The sequence below is a fragment of the Syngnathus typhle genome, linkage group LG21 (assembly GCF_033458585.1).
Source record: "Syngnathus typhle isolate RoL2023-S1 ecotype Sweden linkage group LG21, RoL_Styp_1.0, whole genome shotgun sequence".
In the NCBI taxonomy this organism is placed as follows: domain Eukaryota; kingdom Metazoa; phylum Chordata; class Actinopteri; order Syngnathiformes; family Syngnathidae; genus Syngnathus; species Syngnathus typhle.
The window spans coordinates 330,604-354,844 of NC_083758.1; the positions used below are offsets into that span (position 1 = coordinate 330,604).

General features: G+C 41.2%; 13 non-coding genes across 13 annotated transcripts; 10 read left to right on the forward strand and 3 right to left on the reverse strand.

The window, feature by feature from the left end:
* Positions 1–1,079: 1,079 nt before the first annotated feature.
* LOC133145750 (U2 spliceosomal RNA) lies at positions 1,080–1,271 on the forward strand. The gene has a single exon (XR_009711000.1). It is a non-coding gene; the product is annotated as a U2 spliceosomal RNA (small nuclear RNA).
* Positions 1,272–3,282: 2,011 nt separating this feature from the next.
* On the forward strand, positions 3,283–3,500 carry LOC133145903 (small nucleolar RNA U3). The gene has a single exon (XR_009711148.1). It is a non-coding gene; the product is annotated as a small nucleolar RNA U3 (small nucleolar RNA).
* A 371-nt stretch (positions 3,501–3,871) lies between these two features.
* LOC133145970 (U5 spliceosomal RNA) lies at positions 3,872–3,985 on the reverse strand. The gene has a single exon (XR_009711211.1). It is a non-coding gene; the product is annotated as a U5 spliceosomal RNA (small nuclear RNA).
* An 830-nt stretch (positions 3,986–4,815) lies between these two features.
* LOC133145826 (U2 spliceosomal RNA) lies at positions 4,816–5,006 on the forward strand. The gene has a single exon (XR_009711076.1). It is a non-coding gene; the product is annotated as a U2 spliceosomal RNA (small nuclear RNA).
* Positions 5,007–5,927: 921 nt separating this feature from the next.
* On the forward strand, positions 5,928–6,091 carry LOC133145756 (U1 spliceosomal RNA). The gene has a single exon (XR_009711006.1). It is a non-coding gene; the product is annotated as a U1 spliceosomal RNA (small nuclear RNA).
* Positions 6,092–8,092: 2,001 nt separating this feature from the next.
* Positions 8,093–8,284, forward strand: LOC133145785 (U2 spliceosomal RNA). Its single transcript, XR_009711034.1, has one exon. It is a non-coding gene; the product is annotated as a U2 spliceosomal RNA (small nuclear RNA).
* Positions 8,285–8,981: 697 nt separating this feature from the next.
* LOC133146007 (U5 spliceosomal RNA) lies at positions 8,982–9,095 on the reverse strand. Its single transcript, XR_009711248.1, has one exon. It is a non-coding gene; the product is annotated as a U5 spliceosomal RNA (small nuclear RNA).
* An 830-nt stretch (positions 9,096–9,925) lies between these two features.
* On the forward strand, positions 9,926–10,116 carry LOC133145827 (U2 spliceosomal RNA). The gene has a single exon (XR_009711077.1). It is a non-coding gene; the product is annotated as a U2 spliceosomal RNA (small nuclear RNA).
* A 921-nt stretch (positions 10,117–11,037) lies between these two features.
* LOC133146039 (U1 spliceosomal RNA) lies at positions 11,038–11,201 on the forward strand. The gene has a single exon (XR_009711273.1). It is a non-coding gene; the product is annotated as a U1 spliceosomal RNA (small nuclear RNA).
* A 2,001-nt stretch (positions 11,202–13,202) lies between these two features.
* LOC133145762 (U2 spliceosomal RNA) lies at positions 13,203–13,394 on the forward strand. Its single transcript, XR_009711011.1, has one exon. It is a non-coding gene; the product is annotated as a U2 spliceosomal RNA (small nuclear RNA).
* Positions 13,395–14,092: 698 nt separating this feature from the next.
* Positions 14,093–14,206, reverse strand: LOC133145951 (U5 spliceosomal RNA). The gene has a single exon (XR_009711193.1). It is a non-coding gene; the product is annotated as a U5 spliceosomal RNA (small nuclear RNA).
* Positions 14,207–21,088: 6,882 nt separating this feature from the next.
* On the forward strand, positions 21,089–21,279 carry LOC133145828 (U2 spliceosomal RNA). The gene has a single exon (XR_009711078.1). It is a non-coding gene; the product is annotated as a U2 spliceosomal RNA (small nuclear RNA).
* Positions 21,280–22,200: 921 nt separating this feature from the next.
* On the forward strand, positions 22,201–22,364 carry LOC133145734 (U1 spliceosomal RNA). Its single transcript, XR_009710985.1, has one exon. It is a non-coding gene; the product is annotated as a U1 spliceosomal RNA (small nuclear RNA).
* Positions 22,365–24,241: the final 1,877 nt, after the last annotated feature.

The following is a 24,241-nucleotide window of genomic DNA, read 5'->3' on the forward strand; positions in this document are numbered from 1 at the left end:
AAAAGCTGTCCCTAAAGCTTAACCAATTTGGTCTGTAAACTTTAGCAGAATTAATAACTACAAGGCAGGACTATTAACTATTTCCCATTGACAAGTATAGGTGGCTCCGCTTTCGCAGAGCATCAAAAAATTGAGATGAACTCTCATTGTTCCTCCCCACGGAAATCTTTAGTAAAAGGCGATCGGTGAAATTGCAGCAACCATTCCTTCTAATACAAACAATAGACGTTCATAGATTTACTACATTTAGAAGGACTCAACCTAAATAGACAGTTTAAACGAGTATTTTGTGTTCATCAATGTGTTTTTTCCTTGAAACATTGTTGGCGCACAGGATTATGGATACCTGATATTTCAAACAGCGTCACCTATCGATTGGGCAACTATTTTGAGTGTGAGTTTTGAACGTATAAACAGTTGTATGTCTTGGTCCGTGTACTTTTGGTATGAGAGAAATGGAAATGATCCGATTTCCGTGTGTTATTTTCAAATGTGTAATTTCAGATTTTTATTCAACACAAATCGGGAAACAAAAGACGATCGTAATTTCCTCAAATGAGTGTTAAGAAATGCTGGCGTGGATTGGAATGCGATTCACCTCCACTGCGATGGTGGCGTTCGAGGGTTAATGTAAATTGCCACAGCAGGAAACAGGAAGTAGTTTGGCGAAGTGGGCCGCGTGTTTTTTTGCTGCGTGTTTTTTTTTCCCGTCAAAATGTTCGTCAAACAGCTATCTTGCCTTCGGTCCCGAAATGTATCCAAAGATCCGATTGTTTTTGGCGAATGACCAATTCGTTTTGTTGGTCATTAAAAGCTATTCCCATCAGGAGCTCAGTTCATCGTTATTCTATTGGGTCAACGTGAACCACGTGACACTAAACCTCCACGAACACACGAAAATCTGCAACCGATGCACAGGTTGAAAACAGCCCGGTGACGCATTATCATTCCAAACTGTTAATAGTTGAGGTTTGTTACGGTGGTCGGTACGTGGCATTAGTATGACTCAATATATTTAAACCGTAACTTGAATTGGTAGTCTCTTTATTTAAGTAGTTTTCTCAGACCAACTTTCGGTTATCGCTTCTCGGCCTTTTGGCTAAGATCAAGTGTAGTATCTGTTCTTATCAGTTTAATATCTGATACGTCCCCTATCCGGGGACCATATATTAAATTGATTTTTGGAACTGGGAGATGGAATTAGGGGCTTGCTCCGTCCACTCCACGCATCGACCTGGTATTGCAGTACTTCCAGGAACGGTGCACCCCCCTCTGCTGGTCAAATAAAGGATAGTTAAGTCAGGAAGCCATTAGAGTCGGTTTGCTTCATTCTCACAGGATAAAGCAGAAAGTCAATAACGTCTTGAAAGGGTTTGATTCAGTCAAGTTCATGACCTTTATCTAAATGTGAATAGCAGAAGAATTCTATCCTTTACAACAAAATAGAAAACATATCGGCCCTACGATTGGCTGGCCACCAGTTTATGATGTCCAGTGGGGATGGGCGATACCAATGATTTTGGAATCGATCCGATACCAAGTAATTCCTACCCAAAATACCCGATATTCGATCCGATATCGATACCGGAAGTGTAATTTCCCGCCCAAAAAACGATTTAAATGCAGTGGCATTCTTGCTCTTGGAGAGTCATCTATTGATTTTTGTAGAAAAAAGTATTACGTCACGTGAATTATTAACCTTTTTAGACATTAGTGCATTAGTGGAATATGCATATTAATAGTATAACTTTAATAAAAAGGAGCTATTCTTTACTTTTCTCTCTCTCTCTCTCTCTCTCTCTCTCTCTCTCTCTCTCTCTCTCTCTCTCTCTCTCTCTCTCTCTCTCTCTCTCTGTTGTTGGGAAAAAGTTTTGTCTTTTAGTATAATCTAAAAAGAGACATGGTACCAACAGAGATGCAGGGCTTAATCGTCATGAGCAGCAAAACTATCAATTTGTAAAGCCACTGGATACTTACATTTAATATTGTAATACTTTAGTGTTGTTTATAGGAAGTGGAGTTACAAATAAAACGTATGGCGTTCGACCACAAATTGAAAAGGGGAAAACTTTATTTATAAATGACTGACTAAAGCGTAGTAATTATTGCTTCAAATAGCACATCAACCACAAATGCTTACAATTTTTGGTTAGCACCTGATACCTGGATATGTCTTGCCTTTCTGAAACGCTGCTTCTAAGGTACTTTGATACCTTAGCCTCGGTGTGGCTGCAGGGTTTTCCGTCGCTGCCTTAGTGTCTGCGGCACGTTTCAACTGCAGCTCTTCATGAACCGTGGGGTGAATTTTGCTTAAATGTTTTGTCAAGTTTGTGGTGTTGCCACAATATTTAATTGTTTTGTGACATATTTCACATTTTGCCTCGTTGTTATTAAGTAAAATATAATATCCCCAAACTAGACTTCTCTTGCGTTCGGACTGGGCCGCCGCCGTGGCCATGCTTGTTTGTGTTTGTTTGGATTGGAACGGGAGGCGGAGGAGGAGGGCTTGTGAGAAAAGGGGGCGGGAGCAAAGCAGAGCAGGACACGCCGGTGCAGCAGGCGGAAGGAAAAGTAGTGCTAGCATGAGTGCAAGTCGTCAAATTGGAGCAGAAAAAAATGAGGAAAAATATAATTAAATAATTGTAAGTATCGATATTTTAGCTAGGGAGATCGATACTCAAAAATGAGCAGCCTGGATCGATATATCGATACTTTTGTATCGATCCGCCCATCCCTATGTGATAGGCTCCAGCACGCCTACTAACCCCGTGGGGAGAATCAGTACAGAAATTGGATGGATGGGCAATATAAAATATTCTCTCTGGTGTCTGCAAGCGTTATCAGTACTCACGGCGGGTGGATTCTGAAACGTGTCTGCAATGTAAAGTTGATTGTTTGGCTACCATAGGCATTTTTAAAAGCCTCTATGTTAATTTTAAAACCTTTACTTTACATGGTCGTTTTTAAATAAAAGCCTTCATGTTTAAAACAAAAGCCTAGTATACACAGCCAGTTTTAAAGCCTTACAATTTAGACAATTTAAACAAGTATACTTGTAACACAACAAGTGTTAAAAAAATTGCTTGTTCTAAACATTGACGCAAAGGATCGTGGGTACGTGATCGAGCGCTCAGCCAATGATGGCTGTGTTGCCAAATACCCTAATGACGTCGGCACTCTTTCTAATACAATCTAAACATAGTCCTTTACTAGTCGTGGTTGCCCTCTGGGTAAAAATGGTACACTCGCAGATGACTTCCCGCCGCCCCTCGTTGATGAATTAAGACTATACTTTCTGGGATCATTTCTATAGTTATTAACTTGAGATATGTGTTTCTAAAGTGAACGGTCTCGCCAACTACGATGATGAGAATTGATGTTCCTTCCTGAGCGTGAAGCTAGCGGAGAATAATGATGTTTATATCATAGATTCTCCACTTTTGATGAGCGTTCTATGCTTCCTAGTGGAGCATTGAGGGGAGGGACATGATCAGAGTAGTTCTTTGAAATTGGTTAAATAAAAATTAAGCTAATGTAGTGACGTACTCCTGATATTCAACTCAGTCGATTAACAGTATCGTCGTATTAGTTCAACTAACAAAAGCGTGTTATGTATTTCTGAAGTACTTTTGTACTGAAGTACTTATGGCTGTATTCATTTACACGGCTTAAATCTTTACAACTTCGACACAAATCTGAATTAACTTTAATAATAAATATATTAATGGCTAAATGCCTCCGTTTATTGTTCCTTACATATAGTATAATTAGTAGAAAATATATTTATTTATTGCTCATATTAGATAAGCTATGGCAGAATTAATGGCAACAAAGCAGGAATTAAGATTACTTTCCATTGACAAGTACAGGAAGCTCCGCTTTCACAGAGCATCAAAAAATTGAGATATACTCTTGTAGTTCCTCCCCACGGAAATCTTTAGTAAAAGGCGAAAGATTTATACGATCTGAAGAGAAACAAGAGTGAACTGATTTCGGCTTGTCCAAACGGGCCACCCCATTGCTGGTCTCACCAAAGTAACAGGCGGTGTCACACTAGCAACCATTTCCTTTTAATAAAAATAGATCTTCATATATTTGCTAAATTTAGGAGGCCTTAACACTCAACTAAGATGTATAGTTCGAACAAGTATTTGGTGTTTGGCAATTCTATGGAAACGTTTACACTCTAAACGTGTCGTTGTGAGTCCATGCTTGCTCTGCTGCGTTCGGTTCCAACTCCCTGACCTGTTTGTTTGCATTGTGCACGTTCTCCACTCTGGTTTCCTTCCATTTCCCCCAAACATGCATGATAGGCCCATTGAGCGCTCCAAATTGCCCGTAGGTGCGAGTGCGGACGGTTTTTCGTCTCTGTGTGCCCTGCGAGTGATTATTATTTGTTAAAGCGTATATGCCGTTACACCGCTAGATGGCAGCAGCGTTGACTTCCGCACCTGACCACAAAAAGAAACGGGAATCACGTGATGCGCCGGAAAAGAAGCATTAGTATGAGTCGATATATTTAGACCGTAACTTGAATTGGTAGTCTTGTAGTGGGTTGACATAATTCACCCGGAACCTAAGTTCACGTTGCCGAGTTCCGGTGGGATGTTTTACACGTGTGGGAGTTTCCTGTTTGAGGAGTGTGTGTTAGGATCTCGAAGGGAAAAGAGTCGGCCCGTGGTTGAGAGAAGCTAATTATAAATGTCATTAAAACAACTGCCGTTGGCACCGTCATTTATCACTCCGCCTCCGACTCCAGTCCTTGCACACCACAGTCTCTTTATTTAAGTGGTTTCCTCAGACCAGTTTCAGTACATCGCTTCTCGGCCTTTTGGCTAAGACCAGGTGTAGAATCTGTTCTTATCAGATTAATATCTGATACGTTCCCTATCCGGGGACCATGTATTAATTGGATTTTCGCAACAGGGAGATGGTATAGGGGCTTGCTCCGTCCACTCTATGCATCGACCTGGTATTGCAGTACCTCCAGGAGCGGTGCGCCCCCCTCTACTGGTCAAATAAAAAGTAGTTTACATCACAATCCGTTAGCTTCATTCTCACAGGATGAAGCAGAAAGTCAACGACGTCTTGATCGGATTTGATTCAAGTTCATGTTGTGTGCTCACCTTATATCTTTATTAGGTAATGCACTCTGAATTTAATCAGGACCCGAACCGATGTCTTTAATCACTTTTATTCATGAAACAGAGGGCCATCAACTTGCCGCTCTGTCTGCATATTCATTTCCCTGAACGTCACTCCTTCACTACGTCATCACGTAGGCCCACAGTACAATATCAGTACATGACAGTTCATGACGGCTCATCTTAGGCGGCAGCAAGAATTTACGTAACTGTTCTAAAATATGGTCAAAATGTCTTTTTTTGCTTGAGATTTTCCTATCATTGTTCCAGGATCTTTTAGTACAATTCTTGTTCTCCAAATGTTAAGAAAATGTCATTTTCAAAACTCGTTCAGAAAAAGAAGTATATATATTTTTCTGCGGTAATGTTGGAGATTTTCAATAAATACAAATTCATACCGTTTTAGGGTTCTCAGGAGAAAAGAGGCACTGCATGATGGGCATGTTTTGACTTCATTTATCGGTTTATTATAGTTGCTGGCATCACCACTAGATGGCGACTCTAGGAAAAAGGAGGTGAACAAAGACGTGGAGGCAGTAGAAAAAGAAGCAAGGCATGATGGTCATGTTTCTGAATCTATTTTTTACTTAATTTAAAATGTTTTGGTTTTGAATGACTAATACTAATAGACAGCTTCTCTCTAATACGATATACTATGTTAACAGTTCTACGAATGCTGTCTCATCCACTGAATATGTGTGCTCACACTTTTGTACCAAATTAGCCTCTGACTGTAGATGGTGTGCGCGGTGAAAACGTCGGCCCCGGCGACGTATACAACTCATACTTACCTGGCAGGGGAGATACCATGATCAAGAAGGTGGTTCACCCAGGGTGAGGCTCAGCCATTGCACTCCGGTTGTGCTGACCCCTGCGAATTCCCCAAATGTGGGAATCTCGACTGCATAATTTCTGGTAGTGGGGGACTGCGTTCGCGCTCTCCCCTGATTCTCCTGTACAATACAAAATCCCTCACACGAAGCCAAATTTCATGGTCGCCACATACTGAGCGATGGTGCATCAAGCTGTGCTCTGCAACTGTGCACCTACTTGCCGAACTTCATTCAACAAATTAGTAATTGCAAAATAAAATGAAATTACTACGTTCCCGACCCGTTATTGATACGAACGTATATGATATAACTTTCATATAACCTGCTTTCTGGAATAGCCCCACGGATCATTTCCCGTTCTCCATTTACCTACACTATAAAGAAAAACTAATGGCCAAAAGGTACGTGGACCCAGACATACAACTGATTTTTGCACCCCCTACTCTACTGGTCAAATCAAGAGTAGTTTACATCACAGTCCGTTAGCTTCATTCTCACAGGATAAAGCAGAGGGTCAATGACGTCATTGATTCAAGTTCATGGCGGCTGGCAGCAAGGATATACGAAAAAATATGATCAAAATGTCTTTCTTTAAATCAGAAATTGTGCCAGAAATTTTTAGTACAATCCTTGTTCTCAAATTTTTAAGAGAATGTCATTTTCTAAACTTGCTCAGAAAAAGAAATATATATCTTTCTGCGGTACTGTTGGAGATTTTCTATAAATACAAATTCATATGGTTCTCAGGTGAAAAGAGGCAATGCATGATGGGTATGTTTTTACTTCATTTCTTATGCTGCCACCACCACTAGATGGCAACTCTAAGAAAAAGGAGGTGAACAAAGGCGTGGAGGCAGTAGAAAGAGAAGCAAAGCATCAGTTTATGGGTATTTACGAGGGTATTTTTATATTAATACTTTAATAGCTAAATGGCTCCTATTATTGTTACTTACATATAGTATAATTTGTGGAAAATATATTAATTTATTGCTCAATGCATAATCAATAGTTTTATATTTGAATGGGTGGACGTCACCAAAAGCTGTCCCTAAAGCTTAACCAATTTGGTCTGTAAACTTTAGCAGAATTAATAACTACAAGGCAGGACTATTAACTATTTCCCATTGACAAGTATAGGTGGCTCCGCTTTCGCAGAGCATCAAAAAATTGAGATGAACTCTCATTGTTCCTCCCCACGGAAATCTTTAGTAAAAGGCGATCGGTGAAATTGCAGCAACCATTCCTTCTAATACAAACAATAGACGTTCATAGATTTACTACATTTAGAAGGACTCAACCTAAATAGACAGTTTAAACGAGTATTTTGTGTTCATCAATGTGTTTTTTCCTTGAAACATTGTTGGCGCACAGGATTATGGATACCTGATATTTCAAACAGCGTCACCTATCGATTGGGCAACTATTTTGAGTGTGAGTTTTGAACGTATAAACAGTTGTATGTCTTGGTCCGTGTACTTTTGGTATGAGAGAAATGGAAATGATCCGATTTCCGTGTGTTATTTTCAAATGTGTAATTTCAGATTTTTATTCAACACAAATCGGGAAACAAAAGACGATCGTAATTTCCTCAAATGAGTGTTAAGAAATGCTGGCGTGGATTGGAATGCGATTCACCTCCACTGCGATGGTGGCGTTCGAGGGTTAATGTAAATTGCCACAGCAGGAAACAGGAAGTAGTTTGGCGAAGTGGGCCGCGTGTTTTTTTGCTGCGTGTTTTTTTTCCCGTCAAAATGTTCGTCAAACAGCTATCTTGCCTTCGGTCCCGAAATGTATCCAAAGATCCGATTGTTTTTGGCGAATGACCAATTCGTTTTGTTGGTCATTAAAAGCTATTCCCATCAGGAGCTCAGTTCATCGTTATTCTATTGGGTCAACGTGAACCACGTGACACTAAACCTCCACGAACACACGAAAATCTGCAACCGATGCACAGGTTGAAAACAGCCCGGTGACGCATTATCATTCCAAACTGTTAATAGTTGAGGTTTGTTACGGTGGTCGGTACGTGGCATTAGTATGACTCAATATATTTAAACCGTAACTTGAATTGGTAGTCTCTTTATTTAAGTAGTTTTCTCAGACCAACTTTCGGTTATCGCTTCTCGGCCTTTTGGCTAAGATCAAGTGTAGTATCTGTTCTTATCAGTTTAATATCTGATACGTCCCCTATCCGGGGACCATATATTAAATTGATTTTTGGAACTGGGAGATGGAATCAGGGGCTTGCTCCGTCCACTCTACGCATCGACCTGGTATTGCAGTACTTCCAGGAACGGTGCACCCCCCTCTGCTTGTCAAATAAAGGATAGTTAAGTCAGGAAGCCATTAGAATCGGTTCGCTTCATTCTCACAGGATAAAGCAGAAAGTCAATAACGTGTTGAAAGGGTTTGATTCAGTCAAGTTCATGACCTTTATCTAAATGTGAATAGCAGAAGAATTCTATCCTTTACAACAAAATAGAAAACATATCGGCCCTACGATTGGCTGGCCACCAGTTTATGATGTCCAGTGGGGATGGGCGATACCAATGATTTTGGAATCATCCGATACCAAGTATTTCCTACCCAAAATACCCGATATTCGATCCGATATCGATACCGGAAGTGTAATTTCCCGCCCAAAAAACGATTTAAATGCAGTGGCATTCTTGCTCTTGGAGAGTCATCTATTGAATTTTGTAGAAAAAAGTATTACGTCACGTGAATTATGAACCTGAAGTACTTATGGCTGTATTCATTTACACGGCTTAAATCTTTACAACTTCGACACAAATCTGAATTAACTTTAATAATAAATATATTAATGGCTAAATGGCTCCGTTTATTGTTCCTTACATATAGTATAATTAGTAGAAAATATATTTATTTATTGCTCATATTAGATAGTTTTATATTTGAATGGGTGGATGTTACCTGTAAGCTATGGCAGAATTAATGGCAACAAAGCAGGAATTTTGATTACTTTCCATTGACAAGTACAGGAAGCTCCGCTTTCACAGAGCATCAAACAATTGAGATATACTCTTGTTGTTCCTCCCCACGGAAATCTTTAGTAAAAGGCGAAAGATTTATACGATCTGAAGAGAAACAAGAGTGAACTGATTTCGGCTTGTCCAAACGGGCCACCCCATTGCTGGTCTCACCAAAGTAACAGGCGGTGTCACACTAGCAACCATTTCCTTTTAATAAAAATAGATCTTCATATATTTGCTAAATTTAGGAGGCCTTAACACTCAACTAAGATGTATAGTTCGAACAAGTATTTGGTGTTTGGCAATTCTATGGAAACGTTTACACTCTAAACGTGTCGTTGTGAGTCCATGCTTGCTCTGCTGCGTTCGGTTCCAACTCCCTGACCTGTTTGTTTGCATTGTGCACGTTCTCCACTCTGGTTTCCTTCCATTTCCCCCAAACATGCATGATAGGCCCATTGAGCGCTCCAAATTGCCCGTAGGTGCGAGTGCGGACGGTTTTTCGTCTCTGTGTGCCCTGCGAGTGATTATTATTTGTTAAAGCGTATATGCCGTTACACCGCTAGATGGCAGCAGCGTTGACTTCCGCACCTGACCACAAAAAGAAACGGGAATCACGTGATGCGCAGGAAAAGAAGCATTAGTATGAGTCGATATATTTAAACCGTAACTTGAATTGGTAGTCTTGTAGTGGGTTGACATAATTCACCCGGAACCTAAGTTCACGTTGCCGAGTTCCGGTGGGATGTTTTACACGTGTGGGAGTTTCCTGTTTGAGGAGTGTGTGTTAGGATCTCGAAGGGAAAAGAGTCGGCCCGTGGTTGAGAGAAGCTAATTATAAATGTCATTAAAACAACTGCCGTTGGCACCGTCATTTATCACTCCGCCTCCGACTCCAGTCCTTGCACACCACAGTCTCTTTATTTAAGTGGTTTCCTCAGACCAGTTTCAGTACATCGCTTCTCGGCCTTTTGGCTAAGACCAGGTGTAGAATCTGTTCTTATCAGATTAATATCTGATACGTTCCCTATCCGGGGACCATGTATTAATTGGATTTTCGCAACAGGGAGATGGTATAGGGGCTTGCTCCGTCCACTCTATGCATCGACCTGGTATTGCAGTACCTCCAGGAGCGGTGCGCCCCCCTCTACTGGTCAAATAAAAAGTAGTTTACATCACAATCCGTTAGCTTCATTCTCACAGGATAAAGCAGAAAGTCAACGACGTCTTGATCGGATTTGATTCAAGTTCATGTTGTGTGCTCACCTTATATCTTTATTAGGTAATGCACTCTGAATTTAATCAGGACCCGAACCGATGTCTTTAATCACTTTTATTCATGAAACAGAGGGCCATCAACTTGCCGCTCTGTCTGCATATTCATTTCCCTGAACGTCACTCCTTCACTACGTCATCACGTAGGCCCACAGTACAATATCAGTACATGACAGTTCATGACGGCTCATCTTAGGCGGCAGCAAGAATTTACGTAACTGTTCTAAAATATGGTCAAAATGTCTTTTTTTGCTTGAGATTTTCCTATCATTGTTCCAGGATCTTTTAGTACAATTCTTGTTCTCCAAATGTTAAGAAAATGTCATTTTCAAAACTCGTTCAGAAAAAGAAGTATATATATTTTTCTGCGGTAATGTTGGAGATTTTCAATAAATACAAATTCATACCGTTTTAGGGTTCTCAGGAGAAAAGAGGCACTGCATGATGGGCATGTTTTGACTTCATTTATCGGTTTATTATAGTTGCTGGCATCACCACTAGATGGCGACTCTAGGAAAAAGGAGGTGAACAAAGACGTGGAGGCAGTAGAAAAAGAAGCAAGGCATGATGGTCATGTTTCTGAATCTATTTTTTACTTAATTTAAAATGTTTTGGTTTTGAATGACTAATACTAATAGACAGCTTCTCTCTAATACGATATACTATGTTAACAGTTCTACGAATGCTGTCTCATCCACTGAATATGTGTGCTCACACTTTTGTACCAAATTAGCCTCTGACTGTAGATGGTGTGCGCGGTGAAAACCTCGGCCCCGGCGACGTATACAACTCATACTTACCTGGCAGGGTAGATACCATGATCAAGAAGGTGGTTCACCCAGGGTGAGGCTCAGCCATTGCACTCCGGTTGTGCTGACCCCTGCGAATTCCCCAAATGTGGGAATCTCGACTGCATAATTTCTGGTAGTGGGGGACTGCGTTCGCGCTCTCCCCTGATTCTCCTGTACAATACAAAATCCCTCACACGAAGCCAAATTTCATGGTCGCCGCATACTGAGCGATGGTGCATCAAGCTGTGCTCTGCAACTGTGCACCTACTTGCCGAACTTCATTCAACAAATTAGTAATTGCAAAATAAAATGTAATTACTACGTTCCCGACCCGTTATTGATACGAACGTATATGTTATAACTTTCATATAACCTGCTTTCTGGAATAGCCCCACGGATCATTTCCGGTTCTCCATTTACCTACACTATAAAGAAAAACTAATGGCCAACAGGTACGTGGACCCAGACATACAACTGATTTTAGCACCCCCTACTCTACTGGTCAAATCAAGAGTAGTTTACATCACAGTCCGTTAGCTTCATTCTCACAGGATAAAGCAGAGGGTCAATGACGTCATTGATTCAAGTTCATGGCGGCTGGCAGCAAGGATATACGAAATAATATGATCAAAATGTCTTTCTTTAAATCAGAAATTGTGCCAGAAATTTTTAGTACAATCCTTGTTCTCAAATTTTTAAGAGAATGTCATTTTCTAAACTTGCTCAGAAAAAGAAATATATATCTTTCTGCGGTACTGTTGGAGATTTTCTATAAATACAAATTCATATGGTTCTCAGGTGAAAAGAGGCAATGCATGATGGGTATGTTTTTACTTCATTTCTTATGCTGCCACCACCACTAGATGGCAACTCTAAGAAAAAGGAGGTGAACAAAGGCGTGGAGGCAGTAGAAAGAGAAGCAAAGCATCAGTTTATGGGTATTTACGAGGGTATTTTTATATTAATACTTTAATAGCTAAATGGCTCCTATTATTGTTACTTACATATAGTATAATTTGTGGAAAATATATTAATTTATTGCTCAATGCATAATCAATAGTTTTATATTTGAATGGGTGGATGTCACCAAAAGCTGTCCCTAAAGCTTAACCAATTTGGTCTGTAAACTTTAGCAGAATTAATAACTACAAGGCAGGACTATTAACTATTTCCCATTGACAAGTATAGGTGGCTCCGCTTTCGCAGAGCATCAAAAAATTGAGATGAACTCTCATTGTTCCTCCCCACGGAAATCTTTAGTAAAAGGCGATCGGTGAAATTGCAGCAACCATTCCTTCTAATACAAACAATAGACGTTCATAGATTTACTACATTTAGAAGGACTCAACCTAAATAGACAGTTTAAACGAGTATTTTGTGTTCATCAATGTGTTTTTTCCTTGAAACATTGTTGGCGCACAGGATTATGGATACCTGATATTTCAAACAGCGTCACCTATCGATTGGGCAACTATTTTGAGTGTGAGTTTTGAACGTATAAACAGTTGTATGTCTTGGTCCGTGTACTTTTGGTATGAGAGAAATGGAAATGATCCGATTTCCGTGTGTTATTTTCAAATGTGTAATTTCAGATTTTTATTCAACACAAATCGGGAAACAAAAGACGATCGTAATTTCCTCAAATGAGTGTTAAGAAATGCTGGCGTGGATTGGAATGCGATTCACCTCCACTGCGATGGTGGCGTTCGAGGGTTAATGTAAATTGCCACAGCAGGAAACAGGAAGTAGTTTGGCGAAGTGGGCCGCGTGTTTTTTTGCTGCGTGTTTTTTTTCCCGTCAAAATGTTCGTCAAACAGCTATCTTGCCTTCGGTCCCGAAATGTATCCAAAGATCCGATTGTTTTTGGCCAATGACCAATTCGTTTTGTTGGTCATTAAAAGCTATTCCCATCAGGAGCTCAGTTCATCGTTATTCTATTGGGTCAACGTGAACCACGTGACACTAAACCTCCACGAACACACGAAAATCTGCAACCGATGCACAGGTTGAAAACAGCCCGGTGACGCATTATCATTCCAAACTGTTAATAGTTGAGGTTTGTTACGGTGGTCGGTACGTGGCATTAGTATGACTCAATATATTTAAACCGTAACTTGAATTGGTAGTCTCTTTATTTAAGTAGTTTTCTCAGACCAACTTTCGGTTATCGCTTCTCGGCCTTTTGGCTAAGATCAAGTGTAGTATCTGTTCTTATCAGTTTAATATCTGATACGTCCCCTATCCGGGGACCATATATTAAATTGATTTTTGGAACTGGGAGATGGAATCAGGGGCTTGCTCCGTCCACTCCACGCATCGACCTGGTATTGCAGTACTTCCAGGAACGGTGCACCCCCCTCTGCTTGTCAAATAAAGGATAGTTAAGTCAGGAAGCCATTAGAATCGGTTCGCTTCATTCTCACAGGATAAAGCAGAAAGTCAATAACGTGTTGAAAGGGTTTGATTCAGTCAAGTTCATGACCTTTATCTAAATGTGAATAGCAGAAGAATTCTATCCTTTACAACAAAATAGAAAACATATCGGCCCTACGATTGGCTGGCCACCAGTTTATGATGTCCAGTGGGGATGGGCGATACCAATGATTTTGGAATCGATCCGATACCAAGTATTTCCTACCCAAAATACCCGATATTCGATCCGATATCGATACCGGAAGTGTAATTTCCCGCCCAAAAAACGATTTAAATGCAGTGGCATTCTTGCTCTTGGAGAGTCATCTATTGAATTTTGTAGAAAAAAGTATTACGTCACGTGAATTATGAACCTGAAGTACTTATGGCTGTATTCATTTACACGGCTTAAATCTTTACAACTTCGACACAAATCTGAATTAACTTTAATAATAAATATATTAATGGCTAAATGGCTCCGTTTATTGTTCCTTACATATAGTATAATTAGTAGAAAATATATTTATTTATTGCTCATATTAGATAGTTTTATATTTGAATGGGTGGATGTTACCTGTAAGCTATGGCAGAATTAATGGCAACAAAGCAGGAATTTTGATTACTTTCCATTGACAAGTACAGGAAGCTCCGCTTTCACAGAGCATCAAAAAATTGAGATATACTCTTGTTGTTCCTCCCCACGGAAATCTTTAGTAAAAGGCGAAAGATTTATACGATCTGAAGAGAAACAAGAGTGAACTGATTTCGGCTTGTCCAAACGGGCCACCCCATTGCTGGTCTCACCAAAGTAACAGGCGGTGTCACACTAGCAACCATTTCCTTTTAATAAAAATAGATCTTCATATATTTGCTAAATTTAGGAGGCCTTAACACTCAACTAAGATGTATAGTTCGAACAAGTATTTGGTGTTTGGCAATTCTATGGAAACGTTTACACTCTAAACGTGTCGTTGTGAGTCCATGCTTGCTCTGCTGCGTTCGGTTCCAACTCCCTGACCTGTTTGTTTGCATTGTGCACGTTCTCCACTCTGGTTTCCTTCCATTTCCCCCAAACATGCATGATAGGCCCATTGAGCGCTCCAAATTGCCCGTTGTTAGGGTGGTGTTCACTCTAACTTATTTTGCAAGGACCACACTGGAGACAAGATAGTCGTTTTAGACACCTGCAGGCGGAGAGTTCACTCGTCGCTGTGCTCTCAGCGATGATCGAATGAAGTCTGACTCAGGCCTCGTCAGGCGCTTATTTATTGAGAGAAACAAAGTGGGGTTGCAAGTGGGGGTTTCGGAATACACAGGTTGGGGTGAAGCAGCCGGTCCTTGCTGATCAAAGCATAGCAGGGGACCTTTTACGACGTTCTGTAAACAAAGCAACTTTGATTGCTTCCTCTGCAGCTAGTCAATAAGTTGAAATGATCTTAGCACTTTGGTAAACTAATTTTGTCTAGACAGGACAAACTAGTTAAATTATTACAGGTTATATTCCAACATAATCATACGATGAAGATATTCTGCAAACCCTAACATATCCCTCCTGTTTTATCATATGATTATGTCAACCTCGATCAATCAAACGCAAGTAAGAAAATACAATGAAAGCAATAACTTCCAGTGAAGGTGAGGTTCTCCCACAATACTCCAGTCCAAAGTATGTGTAACTCAAAAAACCTGCGGCCAGATTATGTGCAGGAAAAGAGTTACACGGTCCCTCTGCCTTAGGCGACCAGACTGTTATCAATCAAGATAAAAATTGCTCGTGATTGTTCAGCCGTTGGGGGCTTGGCACGCCCACTGGTGGAGGGTGAGCTCGATTCTCACCCCCTTTGCAGATCTGCTCCGTCCGGGGAGAACTCGGGAATGTCTGCTGCGTGGTCGTTGTCTTCAGTGGCTCAGGGTGGACTACCTGGCCACCAAGGGGGAAGAGGATTATTCTGCCTCTGTATGAACTGGGGCGGGGACTGTCGATGGCTGGTCTGGTTCCTTGCAGGAACCCCTCACTGGGGTGCACTGGGACAGATGATACCACGATCCTCCTTTGCCGGCCAGCCGGACGGCATGTGAGATGCGCTCCACCAATTTATAGGGTCCAGTCGACGCAGGCTCCGTCCCCCTCCTTCTTGGGAACGTTGGGGTGATCTGGACCTGGATCCGCCACCGAAAGGACAGCAGCACGTCCAGAAAACAGCAAAAAACAGCACCTTTTCTGCAACCTTTGCATTAGTCATTTGAGATGTTCTGCTCCTCTCATCACTGTTTTGGTTGCCCTGGTTACAGAGGCGTTGCTACACCAAAGGGAGGGAAGATTGTGTCTGTAGCAACGTTGATTAGCTAAGGAATGTAGTGTGGTGTGAACTAGCACTTCATTGTCGGCCCGTGACCCCCGCAGAGTTTGTCCATCTGTTCTCCTCCAGTTGTTGGCCGAGCCGTCCGCGAGTGAGATCAGATAACTTCAATTGCCACTTTCCTGTGGAACAATGCAACTAAACCTTGGCTAGACTTTATCTACTTAGTAAATTAACACGCAATAAGAATGAGTGACTTGTCCAAACATTGAGTAAATATGGGATAACTTCTAACCATCTATGAACCAAAGCTACAGTTAACTAAAAGGAATGAAGTTTCTTTCAACCAAATAAGAACATTTTGCCTATGCAAATAAGCTCTGCTCATTGTTAGTGAAGGCTTCTTACAGAAACAAAAACACACAGATAACATAAGGACAGGAAGGACACATATGGCTGACAGGGATCAAAAGAAACTAAAGAGACTTCCCTGTCACTAAAGAGAAAGAACGTAGATAAAAGGAAAGCCATAAACTCGTAAAGACAAGGCCTACAGGTCTGGCAGGCCAAGGCTTCACTTAAATTATTCCAACATTTCCCTCCTGCTTATCACGCATTTGCTAAATTTTTACATTACCAAAAACAACCACTTCACTTGATTTTCAGTTGTCGGATCACAAGTATGCGCACAAGTATTTCCACCAAAGAGGATAAATGTTGCGACATCATTATTCGGAAACACACAGATCTGGGAAAAAGTCTGCAAACTCAAGTGCAAAAACTGCATCACCATCATCGTTATCAACATGCTGTCGTTCAGACATTAGGCATACCCGGGCCATCTCGTCGTCCATGGGCGAGATTGCTGTAGTGATAAGACGATTAAACAGAGCACGGAGACATGGAATACAACAACCTCCACACAAGGTGAGTATAGCAGTTATTTAGGACACGAGGGCTTCATACTTCCCAAAAGCAGTCATCCACTTGTTGTGCTCTTTCATCCTCGTGTTGAGGGATTGCAAGTTTGCAATCATCTTCGTCAGGCTCCCATCAGGGGCGGTGTCCTTCTGGATGAAGGTGCAGCATTGTTCCCTGAACATTGCGCAGACCCTTCCTTTCCCAGACAACAACATAACAAGAGCATTGCGGTTCTGGATTGACATTAGGGAAGGCATGGCTAGCTGTTCGTGCACTGCCTCAAGTCCCACTTGTGTCCGTTTGCCCAATTTCTGCATGTTGCAATGGATGTAATTTATCCTGTCAACGTTCTTGTTCATCGTCCACCAGCAGCAAATGGAGGACTCCCATCCCGCTTCAATTTGGTCAATTAATTCTTATTAATCAGGAACTCCTCTGGGGACTTTAATTGCATCAATTTTAGTCAGATCATCGTCGCCTCTCAAATTTAAAGACATTATGTTTTTGTTTTTTCCAGCTTTTTCTCAGATCTTGGCATGTCGGTACATATATAATTTTGGTTGACTACAGTCTCTAAAAGCAATGGTTTCTTTTCTTTTTCTTCCATTCAACGGATATTATATAGGACACTTTGTCAAACATTTTCACAATCAGTAAACAAACTATCCACATTCATTTTCGAGATATTGATTCCATTCTTTAACATCTACAGCAGTTGTTGACAAACTATTATTTCTTTACATAACGTTTTTGCCACTGTTAAGGCCTTCAGTGTTTATTTTGAAGCCAATTCAATCCATTTTTAGAATGCATCTATTATGACCAGGCATTATAACCCTGTGGATCGTGTTAAGCACATGTTAAACAAGCTCTACAAAAAAAAATTATAAACGTTTTGAATATGAATCAAATTCATATGTTGTATAAAGCTGACTGAACTGCCCTTCCATCCCCCCTGTTGAGCCAGGTGTCAACGGCACGTGACAACACCATGGCTCAATACAGCTGCCCATTTGTATCGTTTCCTTTCCTTTCTCAACGTGACAACCCAATCCACCAATCGAATAACAAAAAAATAAAAAAAATAAAAAAAATAACTGCTGATAAAATAATATAATAGTTAACTGTTGTAGTTCCATAACTTTAACAAACTCAATCGCTCTCTTATTCTGAAATTTTAAATTTAGCTTTGAAATGTCGGTATTTCATAATTGTACATCATCTAATTCCAGAAAGCAAGTTCTTTCCATCTCTCAAATTTTGTCTAACCAAGGCTAGGCACTAAAGGAGCGTGGACCAGTTACTGCCCATAAACAAATTGCTCGCTTTTTATTTTTTATTTTTTTATTTTTCCTTCCTATCTTAACAAAATCGGTTTTGTTTTGCGGTGCAAATCAGATAGACTACAGATAAATAAATTCTTTAGTGCACCTATATTAGCGAAACACATAACACAACACACAGACAACACAAAAACAGCAGAGACAGAGCTCACAAACAACACCAACAAACAACGCTGCGCAGACGTCATCCTCTATTTTGACGTGTTGGTTATACTTTTTCTTTTTCTTTTTTCTTTCCTCAGTGCCTTTTAGTCTTCGTGCAACTATTGTCACACCTTCCCTAGGCATCACCCTGCTTCAACATCACTTGCCACCACGCACTCAGCACATCCCTGGAGTGGGTACGACCCACTCCGCGCGCAGCCACAGCAAGGGAAGCAAGAGGGGGGGCCCGGCATTTTCATACTGATTTATCCCAGCCTGGCCAGTACTGGGACAATCAATGCCGCTGACCCCCACTCGCGCCAACCCAGCAAACAGCTACCCGCAGAGTCCAGAGCCCCACACCTACATCAGTCTCCCCCACAATCAAATTACAATATCAATCACCACAGGAGCCGGCTCCTACACCCTTTTCACACCACAATACCACACTCCCCCCTCCACAGTCCAGTCTAAGTGGAGACAATGGAAGGCAGGAAGGCACAGGTGAGACACCGAAGGAGCAAGCTCCAGCAGTCCTCCCACTAACCAATTACAACATACAACAAAAGCGCAAATCACTTATGTCTGTCTGGGAGGATCACAACAGCCAAACGTTACAAATGACAAACCACAAGACACAGGTCTGGGAACCACATCAACGACCGCCAAACGCAAATGCCGGGTCAAGGACTGTTCTTCGTCTGTTCTTCGCAACTCTTGTCAAAAGCAACCTTTATTTTTCTTTCGTTTGTATTTGCTCGGGTTTTTTATTTCCCTTCCTAGCATCTAACTTACTCAAAATAATTCTTCCTTCAAAGTCGCTCAACTACTTGCCCATAGCAGTCTCAAACAACTTCAATCATTCAACCTGTATTTTCCCTTCAGTCGGGCATTCAGTCATCAATGCTCATTTGCATCTCACACACATTCCATCACATTGGTCCCAATTCATCCAAGCACTCCACACAACATTCACATACCATTTTCAATTCAAGGTTCCTGATAGAACAATCCACTAATCCCAAAAAAACCTCAATACAATAAAAACGGCTGGCAAATTAATTAAATTAAGTTTTTTCTTTGTTTTCAAATTTAAAGAACTCAACCTCTCAGATTCAGCTTGCATATAGAAGATCGTATAATCTTACAACACAACCAATCAATAATTTCTATTAAATGTAGCATACCATGTCTCTGTATTAGCATGAGCGGTCAAAAAAGGGGGGGGGAAGCTTGACATGTTGAAAATTTGGCTTTTCCTCTGCCTCTTCCTCCACCCTTTGATTGGTATTGTTTTGCACGACGACACGCTCTCGCCAAGTGGCCCCGTTTCCCACAGTTCCAACAGTCCAAATTTGAGCTGGAGTTTGAATTGAATGGCGGCCTGCCGCCTTGTTGGTCTCTAATGCAGGTTTAAATTGACCTTCCACCAAATTCTCTCTGCAGTCAATTTATCCTACCAGTCGCACACTCTCAACCACACAACATTCATGCAAACAGCTTGGAACAACGGACAAAAAAAAGAATCCACGCCCTTCTTCACTTAAGAAAAAGAAGCTCTGTTCTTTTTCTTAGCCCGTTCCTTCCACTGGGACTTGAAACCCCAGCTGTTTCATAGCTTGGAAACACCAAAGTCGTATCTCATAGCTTGGAAACACCAAAGCCGTATCTCATAGCTTGGAAACACCAAAGCCGTATCTCATAGCTTGGAAACACCAAAGCCGTATCTCATAGCTTGGAAACACCAAAGCCGTATCTCATAGCTCGGACAAACCAAAGCCGTATCTGCGCTTTTTTCTATGACTTACTTGTCTCCCTTGGTCCGCTGTAATGTGGGACCCCGTCAAACCACCTCTGACAGACGAAGGCAGACCTAAGATGCTGGCCCAGCGAAGAAATTCTCTTCCCAGGACTTTCTTCTCCAGGTCCCCATAAAGGACGCTGGCTTGTCGACAATGCAGCACGTCCTCCTCCGTCAGCCAGATGGCGGGTATGAGGGTCCCGGGTTTCGGCACCAAAAATGTTAGGGTGGTGTTCACTCTAACTTATTTTGCAAGGACCACACTGGAGACAAGTTAGTCGTTTTAGACACCTGCAGGCGGAGAGTTCACTCGTCGCTGTGCTCTCAGCGATGATCGAATGAAGTCTGACTCAGGCCTCGTCAGGCGCTTATTTATTGAGAGAAACAAAGTGGGGTTGCAAGTGGGGGTTTCGGAATACACAGGTTGGGGTGAAGCAGCCGGTCCCTGCTGATCAAAGCATAGCAGGGGACCTTTTACGACGTTCTGTAAACAAAGCAACTTTGATTGCTTCCTCTGCAGCTAGTCAATAAGTTGAAATGATCTTAGCACTTTGGTAAACTAATTTTGTCTAGACAGGACAAACTAGTTAAATTATTACAGGTTATATTCCAACATAATCATACGATGAAGATATTCTGCAAACCCTAACACCCGTAGGTGCGAGTGCGGACGGTTTTTCGTCTCTGTGTGCCCTGCGAGTGATTATTATTTGTTAAAGCGTATATGCCGTTACACCGCTAGATGGCAGCAGCGTTGACTTCCGCACCTGACCACAAAAAGAAACGGGAATCACGTGATGCGCAGGAAAAGAAGCATTAGTATGAGTCGATATATTTAAACCGTAACTTGAATTGGTAGTCTTGTAGTGGGTTGACATAATTCACCCGGAACCTAAGTTCACGTTGCCGAGTTCCGGTGGGATGTTTTACACGTGTGGGAGTTTCCTGTTTGAGGAGTGTGTGTTAGGATCTCGAAGGGAAAAGAGTCGGCCCGTGGTTGAGAGAAGCTAATTATAAATGTCATTAAAACAACTGCCGTTGGCACCGTCATTTATCACTCCGCCTCCGACTCCAGTCCTTGCACACCACAGTCTCTTTATTTAAGTGGTTTCCTCAGACCAGTTTCAGTACATCGCTTCTCGGCCTTTTGGCTAAGACCAGGTGTAGAATCTGTTCTTATCAGATTAATATCTGATACGTTCCCTATCCGGGGACCATGTATTAATTGGATTTTCGCAACAGGGAGATGGTATAGGGGCTTGCTCCGTCCACTCTATGCATCGACCTGGTATTGCAGTACCTCCAGGAGCGGTGCGCCCCCCTCTACTGGTCAAATAAAAAGTAGTTTACATCACAATCCGTTAGCTTCATTCTCACAGGATGAAGCAGAAAGTCAACGACGTCTTGATCGGATTTGATTCAAGTTCATGTTGTGTGCTCACCTTATATCTTTATTAGGTAATGCACTCTGAATTTAATCAGGACCCGAACCGATGTCTTTAATCACTTTTATTCATGAAACAGAGGGCCATCAACTTGCCGCTCTGTCTGCATATTCATTTCCCTGAACGTCACTCCTTCACTACGTCATCACGTAGGCCCACAGTACAATATCAGTACATGACAGTTCATGACGGCTCATCTTAGGCGGCAGCAAGAATTTACGTAACTGTTCTAAAATATGGTCAAAATGTCTTTTTTTGCTTGAGATTTTCCTATCATTGTTCCAGGATCTTTTAGTACAATTCTTGTTCTCCAAATGTTAAGAAAATGTCATTTTCAAAACTCGTTCAGAAAAAGAAGTATATATATTTTTCTGCGGTAATGTTGGAGATTTTCAATAAATACAAATTCATACCGTTTTAGGGTTCTCAGGAGAAAAGAGGCACTGCATGATGGGCATGTTTTGACTTCATTTATCGGTTTATTATAGTTGCTGGCATCACCACTAGATGGCGACTCTAGGAAAAAGGAGGTGAACAAAGACGTGGAGGCAGTAGAAAAAGAAGCAAGGCATGATGGTCATGTTTCTGAATCTATTTTTTACTTAATTTAAAATGTTTTGGTTTTGAATGACTAATACTAATAGACAGCTTCTCTCTAATACGATATACTATGTTAACAGTTCTACGAATGCTGTCTCATCCACTGAATATGTGTGCTCACACTTTTGTACCAAATTAGCCTCTGACTGTAGATGGTGTGCGCGGTGAAAACGTCGGCCCCGGCGACGTATACAACTCATACTTACCTGGCAGGGGAGATACCATGATCAAGAAGGTGGGTCACCCAGCGTGAGACTCAGCCATTGCACTCCGGTTGTGCTGACCCCTGCGAATTCCCCAAATGTGGGAATCTCGACTGCACAATTTCTGGTGGTGGGGGACTGCGTTCGCGCTCTCCCCTGATTCTCCTGTACAATACAAAAACCCTCACACGAAGCCAAATTTCATGGTCGCCACATACTGAGCGATGGTGCATCAAGCTGTGCTCTGCAACTGTGCACCTACTTGCCGAACTTCATTCAACAAATTAGTAATTGCAAAATAAAATGTAATTACTACGTTCCCGACCCGTTATTGATACGAACGTATATGTTATAACTTTCATATAACCTGCTTTCTGGAATAGCCCCACGGATCATTTCCGGTTCTCCATTTACCTACACTATAAAGAAAAACTGGCCAACAGGTACGTGGACCCAGACATACAACTGATTTTTGCACCCCCTACTCTACTGGTCAAATCAAGAGTAGTTTACATCACAGTCCGTTAGCTTCATTCTCACAGGATAAAGCAGAGGGTCAATGACGTCATTGATTCAAGTTCATGGCGGCTGGCAGCAAGGATATACGAAAAAATATGATCAAAATGTCTTTCTTTAAATCAGAAATTGTGCCAGAAATTTTTAGTACAATCCTTGTTCTCAAATTTTTAAGAGAATGTCATTTTCTAAACTTGCTCAGAAAAAGAAATATATATCTTTCTGCGGTACTGTTGGAGATTTTCTATAAATACAAATTCATATGGTTCTCAGGTGAAAAGAGGCAATGCATGATGGGTATGTTTTTACTTCATTTCTTATGCTGCCACCACCACTAGATGGCAACTCTAAGAAAAAGGAGGTGAACAAAGGCGTGGAGGCAGTAGAAAGAGAAGCAAAGCATCAGTTTATGGGTATTTACGAGGGTATTTTTATATTAATACTTTAATAGCTAAATGGCTCCTATTATTGTTACTTACATATAGTATAATTTGTGGAAAATATATTAATTTATTGCTCAATGCATAATCAATAGTTTTATATTTGAATGGGTGGATGTCACCAAAAGCTGTCCCTAAAGCTTAACCAATTTGGTCTGTAAACTTTAGCAGAATTAATAACTACAAGGCAGGACTATTAACTATTTCCCATTGACAAGTATAGGTGGCTCCGCTTTCGCAGAGCATCAAAAAATTGAGATGAACTCTCATTGTTCCTCCCCACGGAAATCTTTAGTAAAAGGCGATCGGTGAAATTGCAGCAACCATTCCTTCTAATACAAACAATAGACGTTCATAGATTTACTACATTTAGAAGGACTCAACCTAAATAGACAGTTTAAACGAGTATTTTGTGTTCATCAATGTGTTTTTTCCTTGAAACATTGTTGGCGCACAGGATTATGGATACCTGATATTTCAAACAGCGTCACCTATCGATTGGGCAACTATTTTGAGTGTGAGTTTTGAACGTATAAACAGTTGTATGTCTTGGTCCGTGTACTTTTGGTATGAGAGAAATGGAAATGATCCGATTTCCGTGTGTTATTTTCAAATGTGTAATTTCAGATTTTTATTCAACACAAATCGGGAAACAAAAGACGATCGTAATTTCCTCAAATGAGTGTTAAGAAATGCTGGCGTGGATTGGAATGCGATTCACCTCCACTGCGATGGTGGCGTTCGAGGGTTAATGTAAATTGCCACAGCAGGAAACAGGAAGTAGTTTGGCGAAGTGGGCCGCGTGTTTTTTTGCTGCGTGTTTTTTTTCCCGTCAAAATGTTCGTCAAACAGCTATCTTGCCTTCGGTCCCGAAATGTATCCAAAGATCCGATTGTTTTTGGCGAATGACCAATTCGTTTTGTTGGTCATTAAAAGCTATTCCCATCAGGAGCTCAGTTCATCGTTATTCTATTGGGTCAACGTGAACCACGTGACACTAAACCTCCACGAACACACGAAAATCTGCAACCGATGCACAGGTTGAAAACAGCCCGGTGACGCATTATCATTCCAAACTGT